The sequence below is a fragment of the Gallinula chloropus genome, assembly GCF_964237585.1.
Source record: "Gallinula chloropus genome assembly, contig: HAP1_SCAFFOLD_213, whole genome shotgun sequence".
In the NCBI taxonomy this organism is placed as follows: Eukaryota; Metazoa; Chordata; class Aves; order Gruiformes; family Rallidae; genus Gallinula; species Gallinula chloropus.
Genome location: NW_028168653.1, coordinates 65487 through 92136, shown reverse-complemented (window position 1 = coordinate 92136; position 26650 = coordinate 65487). Strand labels below are relative to the sequence as shown.

The window sequence follows — 26650 nt, the reverse complement described above, 5'->3', positions numbered from 1 at the left end:
GCTTGTCCACCTCTCCTCAGATATAATATAAACATGATAAATTTCCCATATCCATTATTTGCAAACCTGTATAACTTGTACTAATCTTATACACTTAGCTAAAAAGTTCTGATTGAGAAAGTTGAGGTTTCTTGGGAATTGTTTTACTGCTGACCTATTGCCTAGTGAGAATCTATGCTAAGGGGTACCAGAGTGACCATCCATTTTTTGTTCATGCTGATTCAAACACTTTCATGTGCATTATTTTACTTCTAGAGCTCACTGGGGTTCAACTACCACTGTTGAACATCTAATCTGCACACTTGATGATTTCATTATCACTAATTTGTACACAACTATGACCTTCAGTTTTACATCAGTATTTTCTAATGATTAATTTTTAAAATACATTTTGTAGTTTCTAGAAGATTCTGGGAAGCAGTGATCAAAAAGGGAGTGTAAATGCTCCCATAGAAAGGCTCATCTGCTACAGCCTTTCAAAACAGTATCTCCTCCAAGTCCACAGTGTACCTACAACAGGTGCTACACTTTGAAACTGGGAAAACATAGGTAAAATTCAGTGTATAATACATGATATTTTAAAATATTAAGCAAATCTATACTTCTTTAAGATTAAGATTTGAACATAAATGATGTCTGCAATACATTACGCATATTTGTGAGTTCTAAATGACATGTTAACAAGGCCTGAAGAACATATATATACTTATATGTGTTGGTGTAAACTATTTTGAGCAAGCAGAAATCTCTACATTGTTGACGATAACCAATCAAAACTGATCAATTCAGAGCAGAAACTGTGGTTCTGATGAAGGGATTGTCGTGGTTTCACCCCGGCTGAGAGCTGAGATCCACGCAGCTGCCTGCTCTTTAAAGGAAAAGAGGAGGGGGAGAGGTGTGTGGCGGGGGTGAGGAAAGGGAAGGGAGAAGGAAGGGGCAAATAACAACCCAAAACCAAGAAACCAAAAGCCCGTGGGTTGGGATAAGGAGAGTTTACTAGAATAGCAGAAAGGTACAATATTAGAAAGCTAACAGGACTTTAGAGCAAAATTATATGAAGCTGTTGATACCCAATGCAGTGTCTCACTGAACCCACAGCTCAGGCCGTGCCACCCAGAGCCGTCCCGGAACCTGATCATCCCCCCAAAACCGCGCATCCTGGAGCCGCCCCGCTCCTCCTCCCATCAGCCCCCCTTTATACTGAGCAGGACGTAATTGTCATGGAATACTCTCTTTGGCCAATTTGGGGCACCTGTCCTGGCTTTGCCCCCTCCTTCCTCATTAATAGAGAAATATGAAGAGCTGAGAAAGTCCTTGACTGCTTGACCACAACTAAAAACATCAGGGTGTTATCAGCACTGTTTTCATTTTAACTCCCAAACACAGCATTCCATCCGCTGCTACAAATGAAGTGAACTCCATCCTGACTGAAACCAGGACAGGGATTTGAAAAATGGGAAATTTAACTACAGAACTGTAGAATTTTTATATCACAGATTGTACCAGGAAAATGAAGGTTATCAACTGCTGTTCCAATTAATACTGTACTCCCTATGGGATGAACATGTGCAGAGGACCCAAAAGTTCTCTGTGGTACAGCATTAATCTTCTACATGCAGTACAGCTAATGTTGACAGAGCTGTGGCTGTTGTCAGGCCTACTGATGACTTTTGAGTTTTTGACTTCATCTGCCTTCTAGTGATTTGCTCTCTGAAGATAAGTTTGATGAGGAAAAGATAAAAAGTCATCAGCACCTTTAGTTTACAGAGACAGAAACAATGCTGAGTAATTACAGATTATTTTTCTCTAAGAATGTTTTGAGAAATCATATTCCTAAATAATTTCAGAAAATTAGGTAGAAATTTAAAGTTTCTTCAATAATTAGGAATTAGGAGAAGAAAACACTACAAAAGCTGATAGAAAGAAATCCAAAGTAGGATCACAACTGATGAATCATAGAATAGTTCGGGTTGGAAGTGACCTCTGAATATCATCTGGTCTAATCCCTCTGCAATGAGCAGGGACATCTCAAGTCAATCAGGTTGATTAGAGCCCTGTTCAATTATTCAGCCGTGGTTTGTTTCAGATTTAAGGAGAGGAGAATAAACCAGAAGAGATTCACACTGTTAGGCCAAAAACATTGAATAGTGCAGGTCATGAGTTCATTCAAAATGTGTTTTTTAGGAAGACACATATCAGACCACAATAAATACAGAAAATCTTCTATGCCATAAAAAGAACTGCTCAATCATTTTGATATTCTGGACAACTTCTTTTTCCATGGTTCTAATGAACCATGGAATTCTGATTCTATTATTAGCAAGAAATTGGTAACAATCGTTTGTACCCTTACATCTGAAATTTTATTTTGTGGATAAAAGCTGAACTACTTTTTTCTACATAGCTAAGAAAGGAAGGAATGAATAAACAAGCAACTAAAACAAGAAAGAGCAAAGAGAGAGATAAAAGAAGGGAAGCATTGGGACAATCCAAAGGACCTGAATTTCCCTGCATGGAAATCATAAATGTCTTAAAGAATTGGATAAAACTTGGATAGAAAAAAGGTAAAGATAAATTAATGAAGTTTAGGTGATGTCCATGTGGACATTTAGGATGGGTGACAGGTTTCTCAGACCAAACACCTCGCTTAGTATACATGAAAGCATTCCCCAAAATCTATTCTGCATTTATTCTCATTATTCCTTTATTCAAATGCCTCAGTTGGAAACAGACACTCCACAGCTCTGTGCAGTAATCACTTGAAACCACCATCGTCAGAATTGCAAGAAAATGCATTTCTCCTCCAGTAACAGCTGTGGGAGAGATCAAGGATTATCCTCCTATATTTAGACCACGTCCACACCAGCACTAGTGTGTTACTAGTTACCCAGCCCCAGCTAGGCAAGCGTTTGTGCATCTGGAGATGGCAGACTAACGCAGAGCTCAGAGTGTCAATTTATCCTGTGTGAAATGACCGGGGGAGGGAGACATAATGAACAGCTGCATTGAGCTGAGAAGCGTAGGAGAAGGTGAATGAAAAATAGGAAGATAAGGAATAAAGTGAGAAATAAGAAAGGATAGAAAATGAAAGGACTGTATTCATATGTAGAAAATGTGTGCAAGGTCACTTGCCATTAAACACAGTAAAAATGAGAAGGGACGTCATTGTCCATCTGACTCCATTTATCTGATAATCAACACTTTTTATACTCGTAATCCTGAACTCTCGTTTTAAACCCACATTAATGAGATGATCAGGCATTTCTACAACTGCCTTATGAACCTTGCCAAAGAGAACTCATTTTCTCAGATCATTTGCTGCAGTATCAGTCCATCGTCTCATCCTGACCAGACTGTCTCACCTGTTAGTATAAAATTATGCAGACAAATAAATTAAAGTGCTTTGACATTCCACTACTCTTTTTTTCTCTTTTTTTTTTTTTTTTTTTTTTTTTTTTGGCTGAGGAATCTTTGGTCAGTAACCAAATCAGCAGTTTCAAAATATTAGCATTTACCCATTTTAACACACCTAAATTTTCTTTAATCAATCACATAGTTTCATATGTACCCAGGTGTGACTTGTTATGCTCTTCAACATCTTCTCATTCTGAAAATTTTTATTTGTATCTGCAAATCAAGACATTTCCTGTTACCGTCTACTTTTTAAACAAGCACAATGAGGTTCATTTTGACCTTTTAACTCAATGAGAGTTATGCCAGGAGCAGCAGTCTTGCATGACATTTTTGGGGAGGCTTGTGTTTCAGGCATACAGGGTTTGCTACTGTTAAGCCTCAGACTTCTGGTCTCCATCTCAAGTTTTAAAGCACATTACAGTAGGCTACGTGTGCCGACCCTAGCTAAAACTATGCCAGCATTTCCATAATAAAAGCTCTTATTTCCAGAGGTCCCAGCTGTACATTCAGCTGTAAAAATGCGCTAGGCTAAAATTGGATGTACAGGATTCAATGTGGAATTAATAGAAATTAAAAAAACATTCCACTTGACTATTTCTGAGCTATAGCTTCTGAAAAAGTAACGGTTTGTGAGATTCCTTTTTGGCCTCTCATCTTGTAAATCAAAAAGTAATTTAACTTTTTCAAAATATTGATGTTATTACGTGATGAGACCAGTTCTGCTTCCACAGGAAGGATTCCTCTATACCTTAGACACGGGGATTTATTTTCATGTATACAAGAGGGCAGCATCTGTAGTTGTTTACCAAGAATTCAAAAATGACACACTGTCATCCTGCCTACACAGTTCACTGCTACTGATGTTTTATGCTCATCAGAATCCTACTCCTGCAAAAGCAAGGATGTGTACATCAATATATAATTTTGGTTTCTTGGCAGGGAGCAGAACTCATAACGCACTCTGTCTTAAACTAGCTGTGGAAACCTTGTTGCTTTTACTTTATTCCTTGTGCTTTGTGCTGTTCTTTTACTTCATTTAGAATAAAGGTAGAAATAATACTAAATAATAGATTAAATTCTGACAGGTCTTCCTATTTCTCCCTAGTTTTATCTCTTTAATTCCATGAAGCTCTCCTAGGCCCATTCTTAACGATCCCATGTAACATGCCTTGCCTGTGTCTTCTACAACCTTGAAGCATACAGTTCTCTTCCACTCAAGCATATTGTAAGGGCTCAGAGGACGTGTCTGTGTGCTCTTTTGCAGACTGGCATGATTGATCTGTCTCAAATACAAGCTGTGTGACAGCACCCCAGTAGTACTTACCAGCTTGAGCCTACTGATTTGTGGCTGATTCAGGGAGCCTCTCACCTCTATCTACCAAGTATCTCATCATCATAACCAGATTGGCATGGAGATGGATGTTCCTTTTGCATCTTGAAAGCCTCCAGTTATGAGGACTCTGACACGTCCCTGGGAAGGTTGGTCAAGTAAATCACTGTAAAGAAATGTATTTCTTGCATTGAACTAAAACATCTCTTGGTGTAACTTCCACCCCCATGTGACTGCTTGTGAAGAGAGAGCCTGCATCCTATTTTCAGTCACCTGTTAAGTACTTTCCTGAGAAAGAAAGGTCCATCAAGCTAAAGTATGATATCTAAGCTCTGGATCAGCGCAGCACTGACAGGAAGGAACCTCAACTTTCACCCGTGGCAGTGTGCACTTAGAGCCCAGAAAGCCAACTGTCCCCTGGGCTGCTTCACAAGAAGTGTGACCAGCAGGTCAAGGGAGGGGATTCTGCCCCTCTGATCTGGAGTGACGCCCCCTGCAATGCTGCATCCAGCTCAGTGGTCCCCAGCACAAGACAGGCGTGGAGCCCTTGGAGCAAGGCCAGAGAAGGCTGGAGCACCTCTGCTGTGGAGGCAGGCTGAGAGAGTTGGGCTGGTTCAGCCTGCAGAAGAGAAGGCTCTGGGGAGACCTTATAGCGGCCTTCCAGTCCCTGAAGGGGCTACAGGGAAGCTGGAGAGGGACTGGTGACAAGGGCAGGGAGGGACAGGACAAGGGAGAATGTTCTTAAGCTGGAGGAGGGGAGAGTTAAATTGGGTATTATGGGAAAAAAATCATCTTCCCAGGGACAGTGATGAGGCCCTGGCACAGGGTGCCCAGAGAAGCTGGGGCTGCCCCTGGATCCCTGGCAGGGTTCAAGGCCGGGTTGGATGGGGCTTTGGGCACCCTGGGCTGGTGGGGGGTTTCCCTGCCCACAGCAAGGGGTTAGAACCAGATGGGCTTTAAGGTCCTTTCCAGCCCAAAGCTGCCTGGGATTCTGTGATTATTTTTTTTCTTGTCTATTCTTATTTGTAGCATTTCCAGTAGGGATTATTTAATCTTATTCCCTAGGTTAATGGAACTAAACTGGTGTAGAAATAACCACAGTAAATACACTACAAGTGCTTTGCAGCCTTTGTGTTCCAGGGGAAAGCTGTGTCTGGCTTGGCAGAGAGCAGCAGTTGGATGTGACAGCAGTGTACAACCTTATTGTTGCTTTGGTGTTGAACAGGGGTATGCAGTGATATGGGGGTGCTTACTTCCTTGCAGTGTCTTATACTTTGTCATCTTAGATTTGGTTTCTTAACTTCCAGATAGAAGCTTTTAAAAGAAAATAATTGAGTACCCAGAAGCTGCTGTTCAGAGACACCTGCAAACAATGGATTTCTGTGGGATTGGCGCATATAAGAGAGCGAAGACAGAGGCCTCTTGTAGGTCTGACAGAGGACTAGAGCTCCTTTTCTGTGGGCTACAATATTCCACGTCATGACCTTGTTTCGATTATAAATGTAGGAAAATTCTGCTGTGTCCCCCAGATGATGAAGGGAACACAGAGCCTGGGTTTCAGTCAGATCTCTGCATGCCAGGTGAGTGTAACTGGCTTTATCCAATAACAGAACTGTTGAATTTTGTTCGGAATGCAGCTTCGAGCTGCTTCTCCAAACTGTTCATCCTCAGTGAGTGGGGTTTCAGGTATACTAAGAATGTGCTTGTCTGAAATGTTTGCCTCATCAGATGAGCTGAACTGTGCTGCAGATGGCCCATGGATTTATTTCCTTGTCATGAATCATGAGGGGTTTGTCAGTGAAGTAAACTCATCAAATACTCATTTCATGATGATCTGTAATGCCTGTTTGTCCTTTGCAGCTACCTTAAAATGAGATGTGTGTGCCTAAACTATCACAGATAGTTTTTTGTTCTTCTTGTGAGCCTTAGAGAGAGCTCTTGGAAGAGCTCAGAACTATTTCTGGACTTCTACAGAGCATTTGCCTTTTGTGAAGTATGGGAAATACCTGTACCGACCTTTGTGCTCCTTTAGATTGAAAAATAACAAATTCCCACAGGGAGAATTTTCCAGACTTTTTCTTTTCCTCCTGGAGCTGTCAGTGTGTAGAAAGGGGGTTGAGCACTGTGTAGGTCCAGAAGGGCAGAGAAGATAGAGGATGGTGAACAGGGACTCTCCACAAAGGTAAAGAACCTGCAAGAATTTAAGTGGGGATGGTTCCCTCCATGTGCATGCGTGTGTATACCTATGAGATTTAATCTCCAGACCATGAGATCTGAGCCTTTCACATCAGACCAAGACTTGTTCTTCCTCTTCACCTTTTTCTGCTGTTTGTGCTTTGATCCAAGCTGTATTTGAGGAGGAACTGTCACAGAAGCACAGCTGCTTTTGGAAATAAATCAGAAATTGATGAATTCCTTGGTATGTTTTAGTGCAACCAGTCAGGAAGTTTGTGTCATTTCAGTGAGCCTTGATAGAGTGTGTTGAATGCATCACTTCACCTGTCTTAATGTTGTTCTTCCAGAATTCAGGAAACATGAGACCTTCTGGTCAGTTAATGAAAGGATGTGCTTTTCTGAGGCTGACAGCTGACAATGAAATGCACTACTGCAACATCTCTAAGTGGCTCCCCAGGAGCAGGAGGCGTGTGAAATGATTAACCCATGCTGGCTTTGTTTTGAGGGACAGGAGGCTGAATGCTGTGCTGTGATTCTGGCTGGCTGAGGTGATAGGTGAAGCGTGGTTCAGATTGTTCTGGCACAAAATTAACTTTAGGTGAAGCCACTTCAGAGGGGGCACTCAGCAAATTGTGGAACACTTTAAGGAAGGTCCTGAAGAACTGTTCCCTGACTCTGTAGTGCCTGTAGCCTCACTAGTGCCAAAATCATTGATGTCTGACCGCTGTATGTGAGTGGAACCTTGTGGTGATGTGCAGCTGGACTCTGGGACTTGCTCCCACTGAAGCCAAAGGGAGTTTTACTCTTTGGAGAACTCTGCTTATCAGGAAAGCCGATGCTCTCCTGTCTGTCAGGTCAAACTGGTGTCCTTAAAAGGAAGAGGAGGAAGATGTTAATTCCACGTGTGCATGTATTCTGACTGCTGTAATCCACATTTGCTCTTGGGATGCTGTCAGAGGAGGCTTTTGGATGCTGTTTCCTAGTGTTCCTGGAAAGAAATGGGATTGTAAAAATATTGCCAGATAATGCATTTCCTGCCCTGGGAGCTTGCTCTGGTGGTAGTGTGGTGAAAGTCCTCAGACTGTCCAAGAAAATGCTGCAGCTTTGCACATCAGCAGCTTAGCAAAGGATGTCAGGTTTGTCTGTTAGATGGTAGGTGCTGCTTTTTCTGGTTAGAATAAGTCTGAGCTGCTATTGAACTTAGGGATATCTCAAAGTTTAGCAATTTCTATGTTGTATAAATGAACTTTGGTTCCAGCCCTGTTAAGAGGGAAATTTGCCATTAGTTGCGTTGGGAGCTTAAGGCTTGAATGCAGAGAGTGCCTGTTTGAACACTTGGGTTATTCTGGTGTTAAAGAAAATTTATCTGAATTCAGTGCTTCTAGTTTAGAAGCAAAAAGGACATTGTTTTGGTGCCTTAATCATGAGCTTAGAATATAAATGACAGAGATGAAATCGCTGACATTAGGTTTTGCAGGTACCATTTGCTCTTTGGTAACTGGGGCAGCGTTGTGTTCGATACCATCATCCTGTGTTTTTCAGGAGAGCAGCTCTGAATGGCTGGAGAAGTCTTCAACATCAGACCCTTGCAGCCATATGCTGTCACTCAACAGTTGCTGCAGGGGAAGCCTACGTGTGCTAATGGAGATGCCAAAACTGATCTAGGTCATATTCTAGATTTTACCTGTCGACTCCAGTATTTCAAGGTGAGCCATGTTTGCACAAGTACTGGCGGTGTTTCTGCCAGAGTGATGGGATTCTTGGCATGCTTCTGGAGCCTAGTTAGAATGCACAAGATCTTTACTGGCAGTAAACACCTGTAAGCATTTAGAGCTCGGTGTTAAACAGGTGCTTATTCTACCAACCTTCAACATAGTTCTCTAAGGAAGACGTTGATTCTGCCATGTGATGACATCTCTTCAGCGGTGCCCTCTAGGGTTTCTGTGACAGAGCCTTACTGGGTGCTGATAGGCAGGAAGGAGGCAGGAAATATTCATTTCAGCCTTGCATTCTTTGACAACACTATGGCTAGGCCAGTGCATACAGATGCATACATGCATGTGTGTGTAAGTCCTGTCCCCTTTCTCACCTTTAACTGTATTGGAAAGTTTAAAAAACCCCAAACCAAACTAACAAAACCATCAGTTTTAGAGATGAGTGGCCCAGAATTTCCAGGAAAAATGCCATTACAGAACAAATGTAAAATGGCCTCAGAGAACTTTTGTCTGGAACCAGTTTGATGTTTTGTTCTTCTACCAAATCAGTGAATTACAAAGACTTGTGCTGAGTAGCTTTTTTAACACTGCTTGCTACGGGTCAGTGTCTTTTCAGCCCTTTTATTACATGAAGAATTTCCTTGTAACTGTGTGGTATGTTCAAAGATGAAACGAAGCAGTGGTTTGGGTAAGGTGCACTGGAGGGCTTGGAAAGTTTAGAAAGCAAAACCACAGCTCTACTGTTATTCCTGTGGATCTTCAGTTGCCTTTGCCATCCTCTGTGTGTAGAACCTGTTGTTCAGAGGATTCTCTGGGTGGAGAAGAACATATGATTTAGAAAAATATTATATACAGCATATTATTTAGAAAAATACTTGAGAGTTTCTGGCCCTTCTGAAAGCTTGTGTGTGGGAGCCTTCAGAGTTTATAAGATATATGTAAGACCAAAAAAAAAAACCCCAAACCTTAAGAGATTTCTCCCAAAATTTTATTCACAGCAACCAGAACTGCAACCACCTGCCTTTTGCACTGGTGCCATGTGCTCTGGCCAGAATGCTATGGGCACATGGGAAAACTAGATGCCTTTTTATGAGATGGTCTAATGCTTTCTTCAAACCCATCTTGTCAGTGCCTTGGACTTCATCCCCTGGGCTGGAATTGAAGACAGTTCTGTCCTGGAGGATCCAGGTGTTTCAGGGAAGCTGGTTTAGTGAGTGCCACTCTGGCTTGATCAGCTGTGGATGAAGCCTTGCTCAGTCTTGTCTGTGGGATTTGAGTGCCCCATGTGCTACAAAATACAAGCACCAGGTGGCAGCTTAAGTTCAGTGCCTCAAGTTCAGAGCACTTAGCTGGAGTAACTGATGGTTTGGGTTTTCTCTGCTGAAGAGTTAATCTGCGAGTTTCCTGTATCATCCCGTGTTTGACAAAGGGGTTGGAGCTGTGGCTGTCCCAGCTGCTGTACTTGTGCTCTTGCCCGTGCACAGCTGTCTGAAGTGAGCACAGGTTGGGTTGTGTACACTGACTGTTCTTCCTTGTTGATGACCAGGTCACTGGAACAGGGGGACCTTTTGGAACCAGTAAGATTCAGGAGCATCTGTTGCCGTTTGACCTGTCAATTTTCAAATCTCTTCATCAAACAGAGGTACAACTAAGCTACTGCCTGTAATTTGAGGGGCTCTGTAAATGCCAGGTCTGGTGCATGTCTCTCAGGCTTGGCAATTGCTTTGCTTTGGTGCTGGGGTTGGGGCATGCAGTGTTCAGGAGGAGTGTTTTATTTGGGAAACAGTGTGGGGTTTTTCTCAGGACTTGGCAATACGGATGCCAGATGTAAATATTCAGAAGAGCTTGTGCATGTCTTCCCAAAGGATGTGTGTCATTTCCAGTGTATGCAGAAGCTACCCCAGGGTGGCTTTCTGTCCCTGTGAAGCTCCAACAGATGGGTTCTAATGGGAGCTCTTATTACAAAGTACTTCTTGTTTGGGAAGCAGCAGGGATTTCTGAATTGATGTGAATTTGCTTGAGAAGGTTCACTTGAGTGCAGCGCTTCTGGCTTGAGAATTTGCGGCATTTTTTCGTTGCTCTGCTCTCAGTGTGGATCACAGGGCTTCCACTGGGAGTGTTCAAAACCTCTTTCATCCCTTTCAGATCTTTCCAGAGTGGGAATGCCTGGTTGTGTCACACAGCCCTTACCCTGTGTTCCCTTCTGTTTGGTTCAGGACCTTTTGTTGGACATGCCTGCTGTCTCACTGATAGGAGAGGCTGTGCTGGTTCAGAGCTGCAGTGCAGTCCCCAAGTCAGGGACTTGCTGACATCTTAGCGTGGGAAGGAAACTTCAGTGGGCTGGTGCTGGGAGTGTGTCTAGCATGGATAATTTCAGGAGTAGCTTTGCTTAGTGTGGGGAGAATAAAAAAGGTTTTTGTTTTGAAGACTTTTGTGCCTGTGGGTTCCTGAAAAGTTCTGGATGGGCTGGCAGCAGACCTGCATTTTCATCTCATCGTAACTGCTGCCCAAAACCAAACAGTGGTGATCTGGAGAGGTGCTTCCAGGGGCAGCAGGAGTTCTCTGGGAACTGGTTGTTGTTGCAGAATGTGCCCAGAGAAGGACCCATTTGCTAGACAGAGGTTGAGTCACATTAAACTGCCGAAAAGACTTTTATAATGTCAAACTTAGTCTGTGTAATGAGCTCATTGGTGTATGAACTGCTGAGCTGGGCATCTCCCCTCTCCCGGACAGTTGTTGTTTATTCTTTGCAGTAAAGAAGGTGGGATACAGCAGTAACTGTGTTTGCAGGTCGATCTGCACAGCTTGAGGTACCCACCTCTGCGGTTGGTGACAGTCAAACACTGCGCCCTGTTCAACTGCCTGGGCGGTTGAACCTGGGGGAATGCCCAGGGAGGGTAGAAAGTGCCTAGAGAAGATGTTTTGTGCAAAGAAATATTTGGGAATTAGTTTTTCTGTAGTTGTGCCCCTAATTTCTTGCTGTAGCTTTACCAAATGTTGGGCTGTCTGACCTGATAGTCCCAGATTTGAAGGCAGTGCTGTAACTACTTTCCGGACCGGGAGGGAATCCGTCCTTGAAGCTTTCAGTTGCCTCTTCTGTGTCCCGTGTTTGTTCTGCCATTTCTGACTGTCATGTTTTTCCAATAGCTCAGTCATTGTGGGGGGAAGCTTCTCAAAGGGCTGACCTCATCCAAACATGCTCTGGCCACAATGAGTGTTCGGTTTTCGGCAACATCGATGAAGGTGAGAGGGAGTTTCTGATGGGCGTTCGAAGTGTGTGCGAGAATCGCGCCTGTGGTGGGGGAATCCTCATTTGGAGCCCTGGTCCTTTTCTGTCCTGCCTGTTGCAGGTTCTGCTCTTAAAGCTGGGAAGCAGAAAGGGTTTGCTGGCCTCTCAGAACAGACTTGAAGTGATGAGATGTGTCCCTTCACAGGGATGTTTCTGATGCTTTGATTGGAATGTGCTTCTGTTACTCCTCGAGAGCTGAATGCGTGTGGCTTCTTCTCTGGGCTGTGATTTGGCAAGGCTGTGAGGAGCGTACCTTTCACAGTCCCTCTCTTCCTTCCCATTCTCCAGCCTGGGTTGGCTGCCAGTGTTTGGGACTCCCTCCCTGTGGATCTAAAATAATTCTGACACACTCAGCTCCTGCTTTAAGACCTTTAATCTGGGTGATGATAAGGCTTAGGGATCTTTCTTTCATAAGGTCATTTGGATTGCTTGTGAAACAATGGGCTTTCACCGAAGATGCAGGTACCATATTTTTAGGGTGCTTGTCTTTAACAGGAAATCCTGGTGCCAGAGGCCTCTGAGTTTGATCAGTGGGAGCCAGAGGATGCAACTTCAAGCTGTCCAGTGACAGCAGTTATCCCAACTTGGAGAACATTAACAACCTTGGATATGAGTCACAACAGCATCTCTCAAATTGATGATTCAGTGGTAAGAAATCTTTCTTCATTTGTGTGTGGGGGGAAAGGATGGCTGGTCTTCTGTGGCACATGACTCAGCAGGGATTTTGCAATTTCTTCATGTATCTCTCTTCTGAAAGATTTCCCCTTGCACTGTCCGTGCTTGAGTTCCACAAGGTAATGATGTGGAGATCAATGCACTGCTCAACTTACTCTGATTTTTAGTTCTGTAATCTTTATCCAGGGTTCTGTGTAATACAGACAGGCCTGTTTGAGCTGGAAAGGCCTCTTAATGAGTTTGATCTGTAGTTAGTGGGGCTAAACTGGGGGCAACTTGCTTGTCTTCAGTGAGAACCCAGGTTTCAAATGCAAACGTGACCGTGCTCATCAGAGTATTCTGGTTCTCTCACGAGCAGGTGTCTGCACTCTGGCTGCACTAGAATGGGTGCAGAACGCTTTTTACTGCTGAAAGCTGAGAAGAGGGTCTGTGCCTTGGAAAGTTCCTGCCCTTTGCCTGTTAGTTGTTAGTTGGTTGGTGAAGGAAGTACAGCCAGGTTTCTAAGCTAAAACGCATTTAACATGTGCACCTTTTCCCTTCTAGAAATTAATTCCCAAGATCGAGTTCCTGGACCTGAGTCACAATGGGGTGTCTCTGGTAGAAAACTTACAGGTAAGGGATGCTTTTGAAGGTGATGTTTGCCAGCCTGCCCAGGATCTTCCAACACAGAATCCTTTTGCTAAAGGATTTTGCCACTCATCTAGCGGAGAAGAGTTTAAGCCCAAATAGCTTCCTAGCATCAAGCCCTCGTAAGGGTGCATTTCTTACTTGCCAACACTGACATGCAACACGTAGTTCTTCACTAAATTCAGTCGTTGCTGGCTGTGTCAATGGCTTGGGAAAAATAGAGTCGAGGAAGTTCCCTTTCCTGCAGGCTTAATCCTGTGTAATGAGCAAGTTCATGTTGTGTTTGTCAGCTGGGCAGCATCCAGCATGAGCAAATGGACAAGCCTTTGATATGGTTCAATTTTAGCAAATTGGTGTGTGACCTGGATTTTCTGTGCTCTCGTAGCATCTTTACAACCTTGTTCACCTGGACTTATCCTACAACAAGCTGACATCGCTCGAAGGTGTTCACACAAGACTGGGAAACATCAAAACTCTGAATCTAGCAGGAAATCAGCTGGAAAGGCTGTGTGGTCTTAACAAACTGTACTCTTTCTTTAGTCAACTTGGATCTGAGCAACAACAAAGTCAAACAGGTAACTACTGATTTTAGTGTCAGATTGCTTTAGAACACAAGTGATTTCTGTTAGAGGGTGAAAGTGCAAATAAAGTGGCTGGAGAGAATTTTTTTTCCTGGTTACTGTTTGTATGTAATTTAGTCAAGAAATGCTTAGACTGTGGTGGTGTTCTCATTTAGCCAATCTGTGTATTCATCCTTTTACTGAAAAACTTTCAGATTGATGAAGTAAAAAATACAGGAAACCTCCCGTGCTTAGAGAAGGTGGTGTTATCCAGCAACCCACTGAGCATCATCCCTGACTATGGGACCAAAGTACTGGCTCAGTTTGGGACAGGGCTTCAGAGGTATGTAAGAACAGCTTTTTCTTTCTAAAGCCTGGTAAGGAAAGTTGTGTGAATGCTCTACAAGCCTGAGGAGTTTTTAGTGGGGGTTGGAGTACGTCTCTAGAGAATGGAACCATGTATACGCTGCTGGGTGTGCTCCTCAGATCTAAGGGAGAGCTTGCCCTGCTTTCACTGGGTAACAGGGTGTTCCTGTTGGAAGGTGCTTGTGCCAGTGGGGTGTGGAGCTTCCCAAGCCCTTCTGAGTTTGCATTCAAGTCATGAGGTCTGACGTGGTCATTACCTTGTTTACAGGGTTACAGACATGCACAGCATCTGCATCAAACTATTTATTTATGACATAAGTAACAATAAGTTACAGAGCTGCCTTGTTTTCTGTATTTCTGGATGTTTTTAACATTTTTAGGTCTGTCTGGATAACACTATCACCACAGAAAAGGAACCAGACACAGTGGAAGTGCTGAAAGCCATTCAGAAAGCCAAGGAGGTGAAACACAAACTGAGCAGCTCTGATAAAAAGGTGAGTTGGGTGCTGTGAGAGCAGAATGTGCTGGGTACAAAAGAAGCCTGTGAGTCCTCTCCAGATTGGCTTTGAGCAGAATTCCTTAAACTCACTTCTCATGGAAGTGTGTGCAGTGTTTGTGCTTTACTGCAGTGTGAGGTTTGAACATCACCTCTTTCTCCTATTTAGATTTCAGTGCAGTTTCAGGATGTTCCTTTTTCTGCTGGCTTTGGCTAGAGGAAGTGGGAGGAAAAGAGAAAATGGCCTAATGGTACTCCTGCTAAAGGAGCTGCTTGCAGTGCACGGTGGGGCAGGCAGGAGGCACTTGAGGCTCTAACATCGCTCGGAGGGTGCTGGAACTGGTGGGAAGCAGAAAGTGGGGAGCGCCGAGTGTCAGAGCCTGTGGCTTGTGGTTTGCATGTGGGTGCCAGGCTGTGCGGAGAGCCGGGCCGGGGGTCAGGAGACGCCGGCAAGGCAGTGAGCTGGTTGAACTGGGCTCTGAGCTGTCACCAAGCGGCATCTCCCCCACGCCTGTGCCGCCCGTTTCCCCGGTCCCGGGGCAGGAGTGAGCGGGTAGTAACTCCCCGGCGAGGTGCGGCGCTTGGTCAGCTCTGCCCGGGGCTGGCCGGGCCCGCAGGCCGGGCTGGCCGGGCGCTGCCGCAGGGGCCTCGCTCGCGTCCCGCCGTTGCCACGGGAACGTGTGTGTCCGGTGCTTCATTGCCAACGGCAGCAGCCCGGCTGGCAGCCACGCTCCGGCGTGTGAGTATCCCCACGCCCCCCGGGAGCGGGAGGGGGGAGATTCCGGTGCCAAGCCCGTGTTTTTGGGGCGGTGGCCGCGTTCCGGAGGTGCGGCCTCGGGAGGGGCGGGGGCGGGCGGAGCGCCGGGGCTGGGGGCGCTGACGTCGGGAGCTGTGGCTGTAAATTCACAGCACTGTGAAGCTCTGGCAGGCCCTTGGAAGGGAGCCTGGTCCTCCTTGCCCACCTCGCCGTCAGCTGAGAGCTTGAGTTTATGAAAAGCAGGAAGGGGAAGGTGTAACACGAGGCTCCTGTTAATTATCTCTGCCGTGGTGGAGCTTTTACAATAAATTGTGGGATGGCAGTACCGAAGTGATAAAAAGACAAGAGGGGCTGGAGTATAAAGGTGCCAGGTGAGGCTTCCTGGGGAGCAAGGCTTGATTTAGAAAGCTCTCAGCCACTTAGTGGTGGGCTGCAGGGGCAAGAGATTAGTCCTGGAAATTCTGCTTCTCCTTTCCTGGCTCCCGTGAGATGCTGTTTATATGGTAATTACAGCTAAGCAGGTGATTTCTAAGCAAGAAACATGGTCCTGCTACTTAAGCCTGAACAGGGCAAGATGATTTAGGTGAAGAAAAGTGTTCAGGAGCATCCTGGTTCTCCCAGCAAAGTGTAATAGAAAGGCAAATGAACCGGTTACTCTGGAGAGAGGTGCCTTATAGCTGCTGAAGGAGGAGGATTTCCTGTGTATAGTGAAGCAGGATTCAGCCACCTGTCCGCGCTCCTGCTAGAGGAGCTGCTTGCAGTGCACGGTGGGGCAGGCAGGAGGCACTTGAGGCTCTGACATCGCTCGGAGGGTGCTGGAACTGGTGGGAAGCAGAAAGTGGGAAGTGCTGAGTGTCAGAGCCTGTGGCTTGTGGTTTGCATGTGGGTGCCAGGCTGTGCGGAGAGCCGGGCCGGGGGTCAGGAGACGCCGGCAAGGCAGTGAGCTGGTTGAACTGGGCTCTGAGCTGTCACCAAGCGGCATCTCCCCCACGCCTGTGCCGCCCGTTTCCCCGGTCCCGGGGCAGGAGTGAGCGGGTAGTAACTCCCCGGCGAGGTGCGGCGCTTGGTCAGCTCTGCCCGGGGCTGGCCGGGCCCGCAGGCCGGGCTGGCCGGGCGCTGCCGCACGGGCCTCGCTCGCGTCCCGCCGTTGCCACGGGAACGTGTGTGTCCGGTGCTTCATTGCCAGCGGCAGCAGCCCGGCTGGTGGCCGCGCTCCGGTGTGTGAGTGTCCCCACGCCCCCCGGGAGCGGGAGGGGGGAGATTCCGGTGCCAAGGCCGTGTTTTTGGGGCGGTGGCCGCGTTCCGGAGGTGCGGCCTCGGGAGGGGCAGGGGCGGGCGGAGCGCCGGGGCTGGGGGCGCTGACGGCGGGAGCTGTGGCTGTAAATTCACAGCACTGTGAAGCTCTGGCAGGCCCTTGGAAGGGAGCCTGGTCCGCCTTGCCCACCTCGCCGTCAGCTGAGAGCTTGAGTTTATGAAAAGCAGGAAGGGGAAGGTGTAACACGAGGCTCCTGTTAATTATCTCTGCCGTGGTGGAGCTTTTACAATAAATTGTGGGATGGCAGTACCGAAGCGATAAAAAGACAAGAGGGGCTGGAGTATAAAAGTGCCAGGTGAGGCTTCCTGGGGAGCAAGGCTTGATTTAGAAAGCTCTCAGCCACTTAGTGGTGGGCTGCAGGGGCAAGAGATTAGTCCTGGAAATTCTGCTTCTCCTTTCCTGGCTCCCATGAGATGCTGTTTATATGGTAATTACAGCTAAGCAGGTGATTTCTAAGCAAGAAACGTGGTCCTGCTACTTAAGCCTGAACAGGGCAAGATGATTTAGGTGAAGAAAAGTGTTCAGGAGCATCCTGATTCTCCCTTTTAGCAGATCTCCTCTCTGGCTCTCCCAGCAAAGTGTAATAGAAAGGCAAATGAACCGGTTACTCTGGAGAGAGGTGCCTTATTGCTGCTGAAGGGGGAGCATTTAGTGTGTTCAGTGAAGCACGATTCAGCCACCCGTCTGCGCTCCTGCAAGAGGAGCTGCTTGCAGTGTAGGGTGGGGCAGGCAGGAGGCACTTGAGGCTCTGACATCGCTTGGAGGGTGCTGGAGCTGGTGGGAAGCAGAACGTGGGGAGCGCTGAGTGTCAGAGCCCGTTGCTTGCGGTTTGCATGTGGGTGCCAGGCTGTGCGGAGAGCCGGGCTGGGGGTCAGGAGATGCCGGCCAGGCAACGAGCTGGTTGAACTGGGCTCTGAGCTGTCACCAAGCGGCATCTCCCCCGCGCCCGTGCCGCCGGTTTCCCCGGTCCCGGGGCAGGAGCGAGCGGGTAGTAACTCCCCGGCGAGGTGCGGCGCTGGGTCAGCTCTGCCCGGGGCTGGCCGGGCGCTGCCGCACGGGCCTCGCTCGCGTCCCGCCGTTGCCACGGGAACGTGTGTGTCCGGTGCTTCATTGCCAGCGGCAGCAGCCCGGCTGGTGGCCGCGCTCCGGCGTGTGAGTGTCCCCGCGCCCCCCGGGAGCGGGAGGGGGGGATAGCGGTGCCCAAGGCCGTGTTTTTGGGGCGGTGGCCGCGTTCCGGAGGTGCGGCCTCGGGAGGGGCGGGGGTGGGCGGAGCGCCGGGGCTGGGGGCTGGAGCGGTTCGGGTGCCTGGCACAGCGTGCCCGGTGGGGGTGTGGGGTGTGAGCTGGGTCCCGCCCGAACTGTGTCAGGCCGTGGTGCTCACCCTGCTGCCGGGTAGGCTTCCCTGCAAGGAGAGGCTCTGTTTGGGAGGGAGGGAGGGCGGGATTTCAGGGGGGAGGCTGCCTAAGGAGCCAAGGGGGGGCTCTGGTGCCGGGCTAGAGGAGGCGGCAGCGTTTTGTGTCGGGGCCTGTCCCCTCCTGCTGCACCCCCCCTCCAGCTGCCCCGCTGTTCTCCCCATCAGAGCAGACTTCCCAGGCCAAGGTCTGCCCCCCCATGGGATGCAGCTGTGGCCGCATCCAGGCCCTGGGGCAGGAGTGGAGGGGATGGAGGCTGCTGGTGCTGCCCTCCTCTTCTTGTTCACGGGCTTTTGGGTGTTTGGACCTTAAACCTCAGTGTTGCAACGTGTAAATGAGGGTGTCAGTGCCTGAAGGGTGGGAAGGAAGTGGGTTAAGTGTCTGTGACACCTCAGGGTTACTGCAGTCCTGGAGGAGGACAGCAGTAAGCCAGGAAATAGGGCCCGTTGTCTGTTCTGGCAGCCAGGAATGTGTGTGTGTGCTGGGTAAGTGGGTATGAGGCTGGAGCCTGCCGAGGTGAGGCTGGGGGTGTTGCTCCTGCCGCTGCTTTTGGCTGTTTGCCTGTCTCCAGTTTGGCATCTTTTAAATTCAACTGCTGTTGGTTTTGCCAGAGATTCAAACCCCCTTGTGAGAACTGGGCAGGGATGCGCAGAACTCTTGTTGAGAAGGTGTTTGCAGGTTGAGATTAAAAGATTTTGACTTGGATTGGGGTTTGTGGGAGCATTTTGGGTGAGCTGGGTGATAGCAGAGCTCTGTGGGTGACAGCAGTGGTCAGGATGTGGACACAGCACAGCTGTGCACCGTGAATTGATGCCACAGAAGCTGGGATGTGGTTCAGAAAGGGAGAGAGGATGGCTTTCAGGGATGCTGGCAGTGCCCCATGTTCCAGCTTGGGTGTGTGGTTCAAGGGTAGATGACCAAATCCTTGTGTGGCAGCAGAGCCGTGGCTGCTGTGCACATGCCTGAAGCCCCTGGGCAGCGCGGACTTGTTCGCTTCGTGCTTTTAGCTGCAGGCTGCTGTGGGTCCAAGCGTTTGCTTTGGGTAGGGTAAGATACTGCCCGTGGAAACAGCCTGATAGCCTGTGTCTGCCTATGAGTTCCATGAGCTTTGGCTCAGATCTTGACAGGAGCCACTACAGAATGGCAGCGCTTCGCTGTGTGTGATGGAGATGGAGAGGTGGTTGTCAGGCTGGTGACTGGGCCATGGACCTAAAAGCCGGCCATGGACTGGTCAACCCGCATTCCTTGTGGGGTGGGGGTGCTGGAGAAGAACTGCCGTTAGGATCAAGTCTTTAGCAGCCCTGCCTGCATAGACGTGGTGTTCATGTTTGAGCTCATTGCTGTTGTTCCTTTAATGGCTTCGTGGTTTTCTTTCTGCTGTTACAGCCTCGAATGCCTGTAGAGAGCCTCGAGTGTGAGTGTTAATAAGTGAAAATTAGGGCCCTTGTTCTCCCGGGAGAAATGCTCTTGGGGGCTGTGGGAATTTCATGCCTGGAAGGAGTCATATTTGCTGGATAATTTCTGTAGCTCAAACCAACCGACTGAGCCTGGAGACTCTAGTTCTTCATCAGAGCATTGAACTCCGTGCTGCGTTAGTTAGAAACAGGACAAAGCTCCTGGCACGGGGGGTGGGCATTGGGCTGGCGAAGTGGGAAGGGGTCTGGTCTGATCTTGTTCACGCTCGGGGCAGCCGCGGTCCCCGGGCTGGAGGTTGGTGTAATAACCCTGAGCAGGTGATAAGGTCGGGCACAAAGTCGCCTGGGGTCAGCTGCTCTTCCTGGATTTTCAAAGTCCCATTGTTGCTCCTTCCAGATTAGCTGAGACATGGCTACCAAAAACGTTCGTCGATCTAGTGAGCTTTCTACAATATTACAACGGAGAGTAGTAACAGCTCCAAAGAAGAAGTATGTAAATGTAAGTACCTGCTGTGGCCAGATAGGAGCTGTGGTAAGGCTGGAAACCTGCCCTGTGTCCCTCCTCTGCCTGCCCCTCCTGTTTAGCCACACTGTGAAGGTACACACCACCACCCCATCTCTTTGCTGCCATACTTGTGTTGGAGGTGGCCATCAAGGTGCAGTGGGAGATGGAATGTGGGCTGAAAGTCCAGAGTCTTGTCTGAATGTGCTGCTGGAACCCAGTTAATGGGATGTCCTGGGCAGTGCACTGGAGTAGCTGAAGCATTGGGGTGCTTCTACCCATCCTCTTGGTGAGGGCAGCAGTATCTTCTGTCACGGAAGCATCCTTGCAGGCGCTGCTCTGACCATCCCTGCCCTCCCAGCAGCTGGGGCTGTGGTGGGGCTGCTCAGACTCTGCCTGAAGACTTGAGAGACGTGTCCAGTCCCAGCTAGAATGGGGTCCAAACCAGTTCTGTCATGAGTGTCATCCTGGGTTGAGCGCAGATCCAGCCCTTGAAACAGCTGTGGAGTTGGGGCAGTTCCTCCTCCCCATCCATGAACGTGGGGCAGTTCCTCCTCCCCATCCATGAATGTGCCTTTTGCTGGCCAAGGCTCCCTTTCCTGGAGGTAACCTCATGGAGGTGGTATCTCTGTATGCTTCTGTGGAGGGGGCTGTGAGGCCAGAACAGAGAGAAAACAAGGGCTAATTAAAAAGATAACTAAAGCTTGGACCCAGCCAGCTCCACCTCGGTCTTGGCACAGCGCTGCTTTTCTGCTCTCCTGTGATTCAGCCGGCAGTGACATCTCCACACGCCGGCTGGTTGTGAGCATTGTGCGAGGATGGAGTTAGGGGGTTTCTGATGACTCCTCCCCACTCCTTTCAAAGGTCACTGCCTGAATCCTGCAAAGCTAAAGGGGAAACAAATGCCCAAAGAGCAGAAATCCTCAAAGGTGTCACATCAGAGGACGAAGGAGAAGCGCAGGGGACAGAGCCGCTTGGTCAGAGCGCGTGTTCCGCTCTCCATCATTCAGTGACTGATGTTAAATATTTCAGCGGGGAACTTTGGGGACTTCCAGGACTATCCTAGTGGCTGTGGTGACAAATGGTTTATCAGTGGCGCTTGAACAAGAAAAGCCTTTCTGAAGAGAGGTGTTTCTGCAGCTCTTGTTGGTGTTTTGTGTTTCAGTGGACACCCTCTGCCTTCCTGGAGAAGTCTGTCACCAAGGCGCAGAGGCTGGCCAGCACCCAGGAGCTGAGGCGGTCCCGGATTCTCCCGCCTCTAGATACGAGTGAAAGCTCCTGTGATGAGGTAGACCTTTTCCTGCCCTTTTCCTTGCCCTTTGATGTGATGTTTGAAGGAGGTGTGTGCTGGTGGCAGGCTTTCCCCCAGCTTCTCTAAATACCTCGGTGACAAGGTCCTGCTGTCCTTTGAAACCGCTGCTGCTGGACGAGTTCCTTCTGTTGGGGAAAAGGGAAAACATATTTCCCCCCGGGATGATGTTGAAGCGACATCTGGTGCTAAGCCAGGATCAATAACCCCCGACCGAGTTCTGCTGGAGTTGAGTTGCTATCACCAAAGGGATGGTACTGGGGGAAGGCTGGGGTGGGACACAAGGGCAGGAGCTTGCCGTTTTCCATCCTCCCTCTGAACTAACCTCCTCCTTCCTTGCTTTGGTGTAGTCACAGCAAACCCTCAGGGCCGTGACACCCTCAGCAGTGGCAGAGTGGACCTTGGAAGGCCGTAGACCCTGCGGTACCTGCTCAGGGCTTAATGAAGCCGATTTGTTAATGCTTTGGCTTGGAAGGAGGAGCGTGAGCCTTCAGAAGGGTGTGAGGGTTGCAGGCTTCAGGGTCTTGCCAGGGAAGTCCCCATGGGCAGAGTGGGGGGGATGTGTTTTATCTGGAGTAACACTTGCTTGGATGGGTGCTTAAAGCTGCTGCTTCCACAGGACCAGTGGGTATGACACCACCCAGACAGGAGGTTACTGGGGGGGACAGTGAGAGACCCGTAAGGAACGGGTGAGGGATGGCCTGGGACAGCACGGGAGGTTGGGAATGTGTCAGATGAGTGCAGGCAGAACTGGCAGCGAGCTGCAGCTACTGGCTGCAGTGTCACCATGGTGTCTGGGGACAAGTGGGAGACCTGCCTCTGTCTTTCGGGTGGGCACAGTGCAGCTGGAAGAGGGGAGACGAGGCTGGGAGGACTTATCTCTGAGGAATGCCTCTGCCTGGGGGACAGGGCAATGGCTGTCTGGCTCCTTGCTGAACCAGCCCAGGGCTGAGAATAGCATGCTTGGCTCTGGTAGGGCTGTCCCTGTGCCTCCCGCCTGTGGACCTGAGAGCACCAGCTTCAGGAAGGCACCCAGTCCCTTCTGGAAACTTCAGAGGCGTTAGCAAGGCATCGGCTGTGCCACAGTGTGCAGCAGAGAGAGCAGAGCTGTCCCCTGCCTCCCCCAGGGCTGGGCTGAGGTGAAAGGGAAGTCAGAGGTTAGATGTGCAGCGAGAGCTCTCAGGGCCTGGGAGGAGCTGGAAGAGGCTGCGCCGAGGGCAGGGCTGGAATTGTTGGTGCCCTTCAGTACCTGTCAGGAATCTCTCAGGAATAGCTTGGGTATGGAGCAGAGCCGGCTCGGGGCTGGGGAGATGGATCAGTTATGGGAGGATGGGTGTCCCCAGCCTTGTCCTTGCGATGCTGTGGAAAGGGGTGGGAAATCTCTGCCTCCCTTGATGTTAAAACAGTCATCTCGGTAAGGAGTTGTGAGGGCCTGGGACAGGCTACCAGGGAGGGGGTTGAGTCACCGTCCCTGGGTGTGTTTGAAAAAAGGGCAGATCAGGTACTATGGGATATGGTTTAGCACAGGACAGGATCAGTTGGACTCGATGATCTTAAAGGTCTTCTCCAACCTTGTGATTCTGTGATTTCACCAATGGCTGGTGGCAAAGTCCATCCAACAGTGTACCTGAGCATCCCCCACCAAGCTTCAAGTGGGGTCACTGGGATGGAGTTGGTGCCGCGGCATAACCGGGTGCGGAGCGGTGCTGGAAGCAGGTCCTTGATCTGCTGCAATCCCTTCCGTGGGATTACTCTGTTGTGGTGCTTCGGCATCAAGCTGTCAGGTGACTTGGTCTGGTTCTGCCAGCTCACTGAGGAGGCAGCTGCATCAGCAGGGGGGTTTCCTCTCTGCAGGGTACCAGCCCTGTCCCAGTGGTGCTGCTGGAGGGAAAGGTCGTTACAGAAAGAAGTGCTGTTCCATTCCCAAAGGCTCCTGTTAGTGGTGGGAAGCAGCGGTTTTCCTTCCGCCGGGGACTGAACGTACCGTGATTTGTTCCTTCCCCTCAGGATTACTCCCAGCCGATCACCTGTGTCACAGACAGGGGACACTTCATTGTGCGGATCCGAGGTATTGGTGCCCGGGCGGTCCTGGGCTTCCCCCTCCACCTGGACTTCTCCACCTGTCCAGTCAAGTACAGCAGCCAGAAGACTCTGCTGGTTCGCAACATTGGTAACCGGGAGGCCCGCTACTCCATCAGCACTCAGAGGTAAGGGACCTCACTTCATTTGCCCAACAAAAGGTGTGTGGGGGTGTTTTTCTTCTAGAGCTCTAGAGCAGCAAGTTTCACTGCCAGGAGCTTGCTCCGACACGGGCTTCCCCCAGAGTCACAGTGTCCTTCAGGTGTCTCCAGGCACTCCAGCGTGGGGTCCTCCACAGCTATAGATGGGATCTCTGCTCCCTGCCATCCATGAGCTGCAGGGGGACAGCCTGCTTCACCATGGTCTTCTCCACAGGCTGCAGGGGAATCTTTCTCTCTGGTGCCTGAAACACCTCATCATCCCTCCCTGCTCCTTCTTCCCTGGCCTTGGTGTCTGCACAGTTCCTCGCATCATCTCACTCCTGTCTCCTGGGGCAAAAAGCAGCTTCTTGGTGGTTTTTTTCCCTCTAACTGTGATTCTGAGGCACTGTGACCATCCCTGATGGGCTCGGCCTTGGTCAGCAGCGACTCCAGCCTTGAGCTGGCTGGTGTTTGCTCTGTGGGGCTTCAGAGAGCTTCTGGTTGCTTCTTGCAGAAGCCACCCCTGCAGATCTCCCCTTTCTCCACCAGAACCCAGCCATGCAAAGCCACAACACAGGTACAGGCACATGTGAGAGAGGAGGAGGACAGCAGTGGGGTAGAAGGGAATGAGAGATCCATCTGAGCATGTAGAGGCCAGCTGATGGGCCTGTATCCTCTATGTTTTATCTGTGCAGGTTGAACTTCTGGTTTAGTTGATGCAACTTCTCTTTTCTGGCCTGAGCAAACTCAGGCTCTTGCCCATTCACAAACCAGCTCAGGTGCCACCGTTCCCCAATCTGCTGTCCTGCTTGTGCCACTTGTCTTTGCCTCCCCTCTCTGGGTTCCCTTCCCTGGCACCAAGCGTAGAACTTTCTGCTCTCCCCATTAGGGTGCTTTTGCAGCCCATCTCCCATCCTTAACTGTTCCTCACAGTACTGAGAGCTCAGCTCGTGCATCTGGTCACATCCTGGTGATGTTCCCTGCCCGGTCATCGTTTGTGCGAGGACTTGGCTGTTTTCTGTTCTGCTTTTTGCTCCAGAGAGGAGCTTGTCAGTGAATGTGTGGGGCCAATTCAGCATCTTCGATAGCTTCCAGAAAACGTGGTCGCATTTTGGCCATGATTTGACTGCTTTTTCATGAAAAAAACCCAGCCAGCCACCTCAGCACTGCCCATTCTTCAGTGTGCTCTGTGCCTGCCCTCCCTCCGCAGCAGGGCCGTGCCCAGCCCCTAACCGCAGCGCTTGGGAATAAAAATCCCTGGAGGCTAAATCCAGTAAGTCTCTTCCCATTGCTCTTGTGGTTCAGGCAGGAGAATGAGTTTCTTCTCTGTGACATTGGCAGAGAGAAATGTCATTCCGATAGGTTTAAGATGAAAATGGTGTCTGGGAGCAGACAAGGCGCAGCGCTGCCTTTTCCTGCGGCGATGGACGTTGTGCTCTGCCGTGCTCCAGGGACAGAGAGGGTCGGTCTGGGATTAGATCCCTCTAGGAGTGTCCCCACCCAGCTCGGAAAGCTCGGGAGATGATCCTCCAAGGCAGAACGCTCAGGGATCCCCTGTGGTACCCATACACTACAGGGAGGTGTGGGGATGCACAAAGACCACCCGAGGTTATGAAATTAGGGCTGAGGTGCAGGAAAAGGGGGGAAGGGAAGGTTGGGCTTGGGAGGTGCTGAGTGTACCTGGGATTTTTCAGTGCAGTCTCGGATGCTTTGTCCTGAGGGACTGGGTTTGCTGGGATGGTTATGCTGCTTGACTTTGGCTGTTACACTGCTGCCAAAAAGTAGCATGTGCAAACATTAAGCCTTTGGGGCTGGAGGTAGCTTTTAATGAACTAGGTTCTCCCAAACTCAACTGGTTTTAGGATGCCAATTAAGGCAGCAGTAGACCAAAGAAAGCTTGGCTGTTAGAAGATGAAGGTAGCCCGGGACTTGCAGTATAGTGCAGCCTCCTTGCACGCTGCGTTTACTGAGCATGTGGGTGCAGGAGAGAAGCCAACGTGGTGCTTTGAGGGCCTGTGTCACAGACTTGCCAGCTTCTTTCACTTGTCAGCTGCCTTTCTGCATTATGTCAGGAGTATGCTGGTCCTTGGTATCCTCGTGGGACATAACTTGAGCCCAACTCTGTCAAGATGGGGAAGCTTGACCCCTGGTGAGAGTAAGCAAGCCCTAAATAGCAAGGTAGATAATTATCAGAGTGCTTACAGGTCTAGTGTTGCTCTCTTGCTGAAGGGCCGTAATGGGCAAGATCTCAGCAGGTCCTGGTGTGAAGGGGACTCCTGGGTTGGTGTGCCTAGATGAGGGTATAGGAGCTGGGGACTGCAAGGTGCCGCTGGGAGATCAGGACCTGCGAAACTTCAGACATTGTGCAACAAAGCAAGCGTACAGCTGGATGTAGTAAAAGCATGCCAGAAGAAAAGGAGCTATTAACCCCCCCTCCAAACCTTCTCTCCTGTCTTTCAGGAGTAGCAGGTTTCTAGGTGGCAGAAAAAACCCTGATTCCCAGGGACATCAGGGTCAAGCTGTGCATGCAAACACCTCTTACCTGCTCTGGGCTCTTCAAAACCCATTCTCTGATGGTATGGTCCGGACTGGAGCCTGGATGCAGAATCTGGGGAGGATGAAGTCATTTCATACCCTCGGGACTTTGGAGAGCGAGGGTCGCCAGCCGTGTTTCTGACCCGCTGTGTTCTGGGTTGCTGCTGCCAGCTGCTTGTTTGCTCCTCACACAAGCGAGCTGCCGGGAACTAGAGTGCAAAAGAGCCCCCAGAGCTCCCACCACAGTCCTGATGAGTGTGTGTGTCTCTGTTGCAGCCCTTTCTCTGTCGATCGCTCCATCGGTACGCTCGGCATCGGTGAGGCCATGCAAGTAACAGTGGACTTCCACCCGCTGAAGTCTGGGGATTATTGCGGTTCCCTGATAGTTCGCTACGACACAGGTGAGTGTCCTATCTGCAGGTCTGCGTCCTTCAAAGCAGAACAAGGCTGAACTTCCTTTGCAATCTACTTGTAAACCCTTTTGTTTCAAAACCTCTGTGTATTTTGGTGCTTAGAAGGGCAAAGGCTGAGTCTGTCCT

General features: G+C 49.4%; 1 pseudogene across 1 annotated transcript in view; it reads left to right on the top strand.

Moving 5' to 3' along the window:
* The first annotated feature begins 8475 nt into the window (after window positions 1-8475).
* LOC311204280 (hydrocephalus-inducing protein homolog) overlaps window positions 8476-26650 on the top strand; it is a 37592-nt pseudogene continuing 19417 nt past the window's right edge. The window contains exons 1-11 of the transcript in view: window positions 8476-8625; window positions 10181-10276; window positions 11782-11877; window positions 12419-12571; window positions 13142-13210; window positions 13611-13800; window positions 14001-14128; window positions 14532-14645; window positions 23365-23425; window positions 23486-23564; window positions 26388-26512. The product of the transcript in view is annotated as a hydrocephalus-inducing protein homolog (transcript). The remainder of the gene's footprint in view (window positions 8626-10180; window positions 10277-11781; window positions 11878-12418; window positions 12572-13141; window positions 13211-13610; window positions 13801-14000; window positions 14129-14531; window positions 14646-23364; window positions 23426-23485; window positions 23565-26387; window positions 26513-26650) is intronic.